We start from the raw sequence: 10,575 nt of genomic DNA on the forward strand, positions 1-10,575 counted from the left end.
CTGTGAGTGCCCACCTTCCACATTTCCAATGCCTAGCTATTTGGGGTGACACTGCTCCCTTTTCCCCAGTCTTGTGCTGGGGATTCTCATCTGACTCTCATCCCTGATAAACCCATATGGCACGCCCAGACCCCCTTATAAGCTTGCAGTCCCCAGCATTTTAGGGGTACTCCCCGCTATAAACACACAGCCCCAAGATTTTTCCTGGTCCCCATCAATCATTGTAGCATAAAGGAATATAGGGATCAGGCACCCAAAATAATATCTACTTTAAAACTATGATATCTTGAGAAGATAACTAGCTTATTACTTGTGACCCCCAAAATAGCTCACACTAGGGTTCTGGGGGCATTTTAGCTTTTCTCTGCCATATAAAGTGGTTTAGTTCTCCGTGAGGACCAAGGTGGGGAAAGACTTGGGTGTGTGGCCATCAGAGGGCTCCCTTTAAAAAGGGCCATGTGCCCCCATGACTACCTCCCCTGGCATTCGGGCCACCCATCCCTTGGATGCAGTGGGCAACTTGAGAGCACGAACCAAGTCTTGCTCTTTGCTGTATCCCTGGCTCCGTTCAAATTCATAGTTGTCTGGCAAGAAGTACAAGCCTGGATGAAGGGCCTGTGGAGTATGGTGGGCCAAAGAGAGAGACTGAGCAGGTGACAAGGGCTTATTTGGGTACCATGGACGCTGGACTGGGGTGTGTCACAGGGCAAGCTCTGCAGGATCCCCTGGAAGTCGAGCCAAGGGGAACACATGACTGCTGCTAGGAAAAGACAAAAATAGTAAAGACCCCAAGGGGGCGCATCTGCCACAATTGCACAAGTCAAGTAGCTGATTCAAAAGAAACCACTGTGGGGATATGAGGGAAGAGTCCCCAGCTCTGTGGGCCCAACCCTACCCAGGGCCCAGGCTGCTGCTCCTTCTTGAACTTTGATCCTTTTCCCAGAGCCCAAATCTCCTTCTGGGACCTTTTCCGAGTGCAAGGCCACAGGGAGCTTGGACCTTGACCTTCCCCAGTCTAGTTTGCATTTAGGAATCTGTAATCTATGGAGCTTGGGGGCACAGTTGCTTAAGAAGGAGTCCCTTAGGTCACACATGGCACTTCTTGGGGGGGGGGCAGTCTAGGTACTGGACCAGAGGCAGATGGGGCCTGATTCTGGGTAGGGGACCCTGGGGCTTGACTTGGGGAATGTACACTGCAACTGCTTATCCCATGCAGTTCCTGGGCACAGCCCCTGGTGCTGGCTTGGGAAGGGCTGCTCCTCCCCAGCTGCAAATCCCAGAATGAGTTGGCCCCACATGAGCCTCCTCAGCCTTAGGTTCTCAGGGTGCCTGAGCTTAAAGGGAGAAGAGTGGGAAATTTCCTGAAAAGGGGGGGTTCAGACCCCTACCTGCCATTGGGATAACCACCTTATACCTCCTTCCCCACAGCCCCAAACAGACCTCTCCCAAAATCCCTGGGTCTCTGGTCCTTGGATTCTCCCCTAGGAGTGAGAAGCATCAGAAGCCAGCTGAGTGAGGGGTTCCGGGAGGCCCCTTCCTTCCTCACCAGGCTTCATTTCTAATTTCCAGAAAGCACCACCTGGGTTGAGCACAAATATCACTTCACTTCCTCCTGGCCTCTCCAGAGGCCTCCCCCAACTCCCCATCATCTGTCTTCTGGGCTGTCACCTTCTTGGGACCAGCCCCTGGCCCCTGCCCTATGACTGGGGACACCAAGGAGGCAGCTTCAGACACAATCCCAGCCCCCTGGAAGCACCTCCCCACCCCCAGAGCCTGGATCTTTCGGGCTTCCCTGGACCCTCTTCCTTAGCCCTGTGCTGCTCTCAGGAAGTCTCTGACCCCTAGAAACCCTTTATTAACTTTGTGATTCTCCCAGCAGCCTAGAGGTGCTGCCGCCTGGACCCCGAAGGCCCCACCTATCCCTTACCCCAACATCACTGCTGCTCAAGATCAGGACCCGGATAATATGGACTGTAATTTTAGACTGGAATCCTAAGTGGTGAAGAACATATTAGTTCCCCACACGAACATGCACTATTTCCTAATTGGCACTATTCCCCTGGGATATTTTTTTAAAGATTTATTTATACAAGCACTGGGTACAGTCAGAAACGCGGGAGGGTGAGAGAATTCACCAGAACCAGAGCAGGGAGCAGAACATGCAGACTGATGAAGTACACTGCTGAGGGGAGCAGCGGGCGGCAGGAGAGGTCGGAGCACCATGTGGGACCCTTGCGCGGCCAGGGATCGAACCAGTGCTGCAGAGGCTGCGGGCAGCTTCTCAGCCCAGCGCTCAACCGCTGAGCCACCTGAGGAGGCCCTGGAATATATTTTGAATGTTCAACTTCCCCTGAGTGGGTTTACCGGTCTCTGCGTGGTGGGGTGGGGGTGGGGGCCGGCAGAGGCTGTGTCCCGCCAGCACGAGCCCCAGACCCTTATTTCTGTCGTCGCCTCAGCACGCCCATCTGCCCGTCCTCACTGGGGAGGAAGGCACTTGAATGCAGGAACTGTGCCTCGTTCATCTTTGTCCCCCCAGTGCCAAGCAAAGATCCACAAATATTGATAAAGCAGTGGGCTTAGGGGTGGGTGAACCCCTGAAGAAACTCCAGAGGAGAGCTGCAGCAGGAAGTCAGCAGGGAAGGAGAGTCTCCGGGCCCCCCCCACCCGCAGGGCCTGGCAGCTGGGCCCCTGGGAGCTGGACCATCTTCTGTCTTCTGTCGGGGGCTGTGCCCCCAGGCTTCCTCCCAGCTCTGCTGGCCCCCCACGCCGCTGGGCTTGCTCCCACCGCAGCAAGAGTGAGAGGTGCCGAGGCCCTGCCTGGAGAGAAATCCAAATCCAGCTCCATGGGCCCTGACAACGCGGAGACCCATGGACTGTCTTTCAATAACCCCCTTCCCCAGGCCTCTGATTCCAGTTCCTGTTCCTATTTGCCATGGCCCTTGAGGCAGCAATTCTGAGCCCTGAAGTTCGACCTGACCTCCCTGGCGGAGGAGGGAAAAGTGGCGGTTGCTCCCGCAGGGGTTTCCAGGCAAGTCTGGCAGGGGCTCCAAGACCTTGGGAGGAGGCCTATGGCCCCTCACCTGGCTCCTCCCTGTCCAGTCTGTAACTGCAACCCTGGGGGGATGGGGGAGGCTGCCTGCCTAGAGGATTCCCCCTCCCAACCCCTCCAGGCTGGGGTTTGAGGGCTTCAGCCTGCAGCTCTGCCAACCCCGCCCACCTGAGCAGGCCCCTCCCTCAGGGCTCCGCACTGGGTGCTTAACTCTCCGCCAGTGGCGGGTTGGCCTGGTCCCTGATGACTGCGGAGCGCTTTCTTCCTGGACAGGACGCCCATGTGCTGGACGCCCACCCCGCCTCCTTAGCCTGCCCCTCCCCCGTGTCTTGTCCAGAGCTGCACTTCCAGGAGGCGGGGAAAGTGGGGACAAGGAAGTAAGGGAGAGGGGGGCGCTCCTGGGCCTGTCTCCCCCCCCCCCCCGCCCCTCTGTCCTCCCAGCCTGACCCCCTTTGGAGAGGCTGGTCAGTCCATCGGCTTCTGCTGCACCCACTGCCCCCCCTTCAGGCCCCCAAGTTCTGTTCTCTCTGCTTTTCTTCCTCACCTGCCCCTACTATTTCTCCTGTGTCTTTTGGTCTCATTTCCCCCTTTAGCGTCACTGTCCTGCTGCCCAGTGATCCTTCTACTTTCTGACTTTCCCATCCCACGGAATTCCCCCTGGTCGCCTTCCCTTTGGATCCCCCTCCTCCCGAGCGCCCTGCTCCCAGGCGCCCGCCCGCCCGCCCTTCCTTTCACCAGAACCGGGGCTCAGAGGGGTCAGGCCCGGTGGGGGCACTGGGCGGACACAGACCTGCCGGCCTGGCCCCCTCGGTCATGTTTCTGGCTGCTTCTAGGCTGCCGGGGCCCGAGCTCGGCTCCTGGCTCGGGGGGGGCGGTCAGCGGACGGGGTGTCCCCGCTGCGCAGCCACTACCGTGGCCAGCTTTTTGCTAGCAAACCTGTGCTGCTCACCCCAGCCCCTTATACATCGTTTTTCAGGAACGGCACATATTTGAGCACAATCCTTTTCCTCATTATGGACCTGTGGATTGAGGAGGATGCTCGTCAGGCCCCCTCTGGGGGAGACGGGAACCCCAAGGCGCCCCTCGCTGGTCCCAGAGCCACTGCGTCCCCCAGGAGCTCGTCCGCGAGTGGCCGATGCGAGCCCCGCCCCCATGGCCATTACTGCCGTTGGGGTGTCCCGGGCAGCCTGGCAGGGCTGCGAATGCGCTTTGTCTGTTGGGCTGTAGAACACCCACTTCTCCCATGTAGTTCCTGGGTGCAGAACTCCCCAGCAGCCAGGGTACTACTTTTGTGCCTTCCTGGGATGCTGGCTCCCCTGGCTGCCTGGGCGAGCGGGAAGGCAGGGCATGAGGAGCTGCTTGTCTGGGGTCTCAGGGGCCTGGCTAAGTTCCTGCCAGGCTGAGATACTTTCCCTTCCTTCCAGATGCTGCCTGGTCCCAGATGCCCGGGGTGCCCCCATTAAAGTTCCCGTTCCTGGACAGAGGACTGGTTCCTCTTAAGTTGCCGATTCCTTGTGGGAAAGACATGCTGCAGGATGCCAGTTTTCTTTTGTCTGTTACTGTGAGTTTCCTTGAGTGTGTGTCCGTCAATGTGGGGTCCAGCTGGAAAGGAGGGTGGATGGTGCAAAGGAATCTTCCCAATGTCCCTGAGTGTGCTGGGAGGGCGGGAGAAAGCATCTGAAAACAGCCCATGTTTCCCTAATGTGCCTGGAGGGATCCTGGCCAAGGTGTGTCCCCCAGCTGGGGGAGAGCTGCTGCCAGCAGGGGCAGCCTGAGGCTGTGCAGGTACCTGAGGCTGGGCCCCAGGGCTGGTCCCAGGTGGGCTCCTGATACTGAGATGTCTTGATGCCCCTGTTTTCTCCCCCCAAAACCACCCAGCAACAGTTCCCAGAAGCCATGGCATGTCCCTGCAGCTGGGGGCCTCCCAGGGTCGCTCTGGAGGCCCTCTGGGTCCTGCCTTTCCTGGGAAGGAAAGAAGGTAGGTGGGCCTGCAGAGGAAGCCCCAGAAGCAGTCCTCAAGTCTCCTTTCCCATTTTCCATTGCCTGCATCTGGCTGCTGTCTGGGTTGGGGGCGTGGGTGGTGGGTGTGTCTAGGGGTTGAAGACACTTGTTAGGAGGTCCTGAGTGGGTTCCCTGAGGCACTTAGGAGTCCGTGTCCCTTCTTGCCAGAAGCTGCTCCTGCCACCTCACTTGATCTTGCTTTTTCCCCAGATGACTTGTTTGTTCCCTGTAGGAAATGTGAGTCTGGGGAGACCCTTCGGCTGAGCCCACAAGGCACCATCAGCTTCTCACCTCTGGGGCCTTCTCCTCTCTGCAGCATCCACCTTGAGAGGCTCTACCTGGTCCTCCTTGTCCTAGGTAGTCTCCCACCCCTGAATGCCTCTCGTAGTCCCTGGTCACTGTCCATAAAAACCGTGTCCCACAGCTTCCTAATCAGTGTGGGACACAGGTTGGCCACCATAGTGGTGCATGCTGCCCCCAGGGTGACTGGGAGGGTCTTGGCGGGCACCCCTTTCCCGGAATGTGGTGTTGAGAGCATCTTCCTGTGGAAAAAGTTCTGTTCTGCCTTTGCTTGGTCTTTCCTTCCCTCCACCTGGATGTCTCTGTACCTTCCTACTCTGATCGTCCCTTTTCTTTTCTTCACAGAGGATATTGGATGCCAAGTCAAGGAAGGAGCCCAAAGACTCACAGGGGAGGAAGCCATCTGAGTTTTTCGCTGCAGAACCCATTGGCTCCGGTGGTGAGGAGAGACATAATTTCACCTCCAGCACTGCTCCTGAGTCCAGGAATTGCCACCCCACCTCAAAGATCCTCCTCTGGCCATCGTAAAGGGGTGAATAGTGCCTGGCACCAGTACTTTTCCCTTTCCCCTTACCACCAGGCCCTCAACTGGAAATGACAAATAGGCACCCCATGGGACACCCTAACTTTGTCCCCTGCCAGAGGCCTCAGCTTCCTCCCCTACTTCTGAGCTCACCCTAACAGCCCCTCCTGCTATCCAGCGGGTGAGGTCAGAGGGATGGTTTTTCACCCATATGAACTCAGAAGGGGCACCCAACGTCCTCACTCCCTGGGTCCTAGTTAACTCTCCAACCAGACCAAGACACTGTCTCCGTTGTCCAGATGTGGGGCCCCTGTGCTCAGCCCAAAACATGCTCAGCTTTCTGAATAAAATAATTTAAAAATGGTGTCTACAAATATTGGAACCCCCCCTTCTCTAAAATTATAGCTACAGGACATGGAAGAAGCTTGGGTTGATCTTGGTGTGCTCAGGAGGAAGTATCAGCAGTGGAGGGGACCGTGGGGTGGCCACACATGTGGTCAGGTTGGGGTTCAGGGACTTCCATTTTCTCCTGTGGAGATGAGCCTGAAATTGATGTCTCATCATTCTGTACTCCTGTATAAGGTTCTAGGGAAAAAGACTTTTAAATTTCCTTTTAGGAAAAACTTCTGTGAACTGGAGGCTACTTCTATAATAACCATTAACTTTATCACGTTGACCTGGAAGCTTACCTATAATATCTCCTATAGTTTCTATTTCATATTTGTTTCCTGAACTGTATTTTTTTCTTACACATTTTTATCTATCTTAGCTATTTTGTTACATATGTTTTTAATTAGGAAAAGTATGCAATAAAGAGCAGAGGTTGGTTGGCCTTGAGTCTCAAGGCTTGGTTTTGGGAACACATGAATTCCTGAGCCTCTGCCTGTCCCTTGAAGGAGGTACTAGAAGGTCCTGTTTCACTTCTCTCTGTAAATGAGAAGTCTTAGCAGAAATCCTTTTAAAAATTACTGTTCATAATATTTCGAAAACATTCATCCAAATAAATTCTAAAAACTAATTCTTAGTTTTGGTTTAGGTGAAAGTGGGTTTTAGAGAACAGGTAATAATGGGCATCATGACTTGGACATGCACAGACATGATCTGAAAAATATGGTATTTATGTAGGTTCAAAAGCTCACCAGCACTCTGACTTTTGGAAAGGCACATGGAAAATACATGTGGATATTGTACAAGTGTTCTGTGGTAAGCACTAAGAGGTCATAACAGCCACTTGATGCTGAGTTGACAGTTTACAAAGAGTTCTCAGAGAGTCACAGAGACACTTATGGGGGCTGTAAATCCCCAGCACAGAGCTTGGCACATGCCCTTGTCCTTACTGGGACCCGTAGCCTGAGGTCTGTCTGTCAGTGTAGACAGTCACTCAGCGTGCCTTTCAATTAATGAATGGCAGTCATGATAAGCCACAATAGTATTAGACTAGTTGAATTTTGTCACTATTAGAAGTAATAGATTTTTTTTATGACTTTAGAGTTACAGATATCTCAAAATATAGTTTATGCTCTCTATGAACTCAAATTATGGTGGTTCTTTTCCATCTGAGACAAAGGTTTTCTTTGGCATCAGGTTTGAGACAAGTGTCAACACTCCTGAGATTTAAGTGTGGGCAGACCATTTAGACCCCAGAAGCAGGCTTCCTCTTGCTACGCTATCACTCCCTTTTGCTCCCCTGATCAATACTCCAGCTACAAAAAGCATAAAACATCTCAAAGACATCCCGAAGGCACAGGCCACCAAAGGGAATACAAAGAAAAGCCGCATATATTCAGGTTCTCCTTTGGCTGAGAGAAGCTCCTTGTAGGCCTGAGGCCTACGACAGACTGGTGGTGATTGGGATGCTTAAAATCAGAGAGCTTGAAAAACATTTATTTATGAAATAGCTTTTTGAGCCTCTAGAGAAAGGAATTCTAGTTCAGAGAGTGACAGTTTCTAGTTTCACAACCTGCATTTTCTCACCAAGTAGGTGAGAAAGGACAAAAATAGAAAAAAAAAAAAAAGAGAGAGAGAATGATATGTGGGAAACTGAAAAATATATAATAATAATGAAAACATCTTATTAAGGCTGAAAGTAATGCAAATGCCTGGTGTTGACAAGGGTGTGGGGGAGCCAACTCGTACTCAAAGATAGGGCAAATTGGAAAAATCTTTCTTGAGGGCAATTTGAAAATATGCAGCAAAATCCAAAAAGTTGTGCATGCCCTTTCACTTAGCAATTTTACTATCTTAAAAAAATAATCAGATATGTCTAAAGGTATATTTACACAGATTATCATCATATCATTAGTTATAACAGTGAAATAATAGAATAAGCTGAATATATAATAAGACGTTCGATTTAGTGACTTTGATATGAGAAATGCTGATAAGCCATTGAAAATCACGCACATGGATCTATTTCTACGCAAGAAGAGGAAACAGAGTGGAGGGGAACAACACATTCTGTAGAAGTGCAATGTAAGATGTGGCTCATTTGCTTTATTTTCTTGTTTTTGTTTGTTTTGCATGTATACATAATTTAAAAAAGATAAAGACAAAATGAAGCAACTAACGCCAAATCTCTGCTAAGTGTTCAAAATTCTCCAGCTGCCATGCTTTTAATTTGTTACCATTCTAATTAAAATGCAAATTAAATGTATAATTAGCATCAGCACTTTCTAAAGAAACCTTTGTGTGCACTGCACAAAATATGGGCGATGCTGTAGCGTAAAGTTTGTAAAACAGAAGTAACAGCATAAAGTGGGGCATTAGCGGGGGGGATTTTTCCCTTCCCTGGGAAGTAAGTTTTCTGCAGAGGCCAGTTGGCAGAAGGCAACGGCATTTCTCAGAGGCGGGCGGAAGGGGGTGAATGTCCCGTGGTAACCAAGGATTGCTGAAGATGGCAGATCACCAGCCAGAGTGTGACTCTGTGTCAGATCAGGTGTCAAGGGTTACCCGGCTTGTCATCGGATTGTATAGGAGATGCCAAAAGGCAAAAGGGGTCAGAACTGCTAATCAAAAAGTCTATGGCCAAAATTAATGGCTGCTTGATTCCAGATAATTAATTTAAAAATTGATGTGTTTTCAAAGTAAACTTCCCAACTTCCCCTGCAAAGCTGAGGGTGGGTGGAGAGCTGAATGGCATGTACACCCAAAGGGGGATGTGGTGGCTTCTGGGGCGGGGTGTTCCCAGAGCTCATCACCATCACCCTTTACACAGACATCAGTGGCTCTGGTATGTCTGTTACTTTCCTCGGAATAGGTCTGTGTTTGGTGAGGCTCTTGGGGCAGAAACAGGGAGCTGACAATGGCTGTGGGGGAAGAAAAAATACCCACCATGGTCTCCATGTTTGGGTTCCAGGGAGCCTTTATGAATTTAAAAAATCAGAATTGAAATCTGTGATCCCCATGGTAATTGTCCTTGACTTTCCAGCGAGGAAAGTCTTCTTCTAAGGAAGGGTCCTTAATATTCTAGGGACTCTCCTTTATCTATTAACCAGGCTCTCCATCAGATATTTTAAAATATGAATGTAACAGAAATGAATATTTCGTAGATGTGTGTTAAGCTGTTTTTAAACTATAATGTAAAGCAGGATTGTAGGAATATTTTTATATGCCAAAAAGTCAATTAAAATGATAAGCCTGTAATATTACCATTGTGGAGCCCTACAAAACTTCATTTCATATGCAAGGGAGTGCCCCCACGCCCCCCCGCCCCAGCACTGGATGGTAGGCAGGCCTGTCACATATTCAGAGGCCTGTGTGCTTCCATTTCATTAGTAACACATAGGTCCATTTTGGGCAGAGATTAAATGGAGAGCAGTGGGGGATAAAGCTTACCAGACTTGATTTTTATTTAGTCTCTCAAAAATCCAGCATCAGGTGTTCTTCAAGGTAGGCACTTTCCTCAAACGCACCACGGAATCATTGGAGATAAATGTCAATCCCCAGGAGAGTGGGGTGTTTGGACTATAACCTCTAGAGTGCAGGTCACCATTGTCTTGAATAAAGGCCACGTGGTGACTTTTGGAGAAAAATCTCCCACAAAACTGAAGTTGGAGAAGAAAGTTAAAAATGCTGTGGGTCATGTAAAAATAGCACTTTCAAAAAGACAGATTCCTACGAGAAGACTTGAAAATAAAAATAAGCTTTTCAAAAATAAAAAAAAAATAAGCTTTTCGCAGGGGAGGATTTTCAAGCTGGGCTTGTGTCCTTTAGAGGGAATATTTACAAATATGACTGGTCGAATGGATCACTTCACCATGCTTTACAAACAGTGAAATGCAGTCCCAAACCTCCTTTGATCATCAATTCTTCCCCGGGAAACAGCCATTGTCAAAGGGGATGCTAAAAGATGATCTGGTGGACAGATCTGACATAACTCAATTAATCAAGACTTCAGTAAAGAAAGAAAAATAATTCTAGTCATGTGGTGCTGAAAAGTGTCTTCTTATACTCACAGAGTAGAAGTTCCTTACATTTTCCTGGTATCTAAGGAGAACGCAGGCCTATTAATTAAGTCTTCTGTGTGAAGGACAAAATGCAAGAACGTTGGCATAAAAGCATTTCTTTGTTGAATTTCTAATTGTTGTCCTTCTCTTATTCAGAAAATGAAGTCAGCTTTGTTGTGGTTTCATGAACCGCTGGGTAATCAAAATTATCATGCTGCCACCTGTTGTGTTAATTATTCAGAGAAGATACTCATAAA

This window comes from Talpa europaea (genome assembly GCF_964194135.1).
Source record: "Talpa europaea genome assembly, contig: HAP1_SCAFFOLD_87, whole genome shotgun sequence".
NCBI classification, from domain to species: Eukaryota; Metazoa; Chordata; class Mammalia; order Eulipotyphla; family Talpidae; genus Talpa; species Talpa europaea.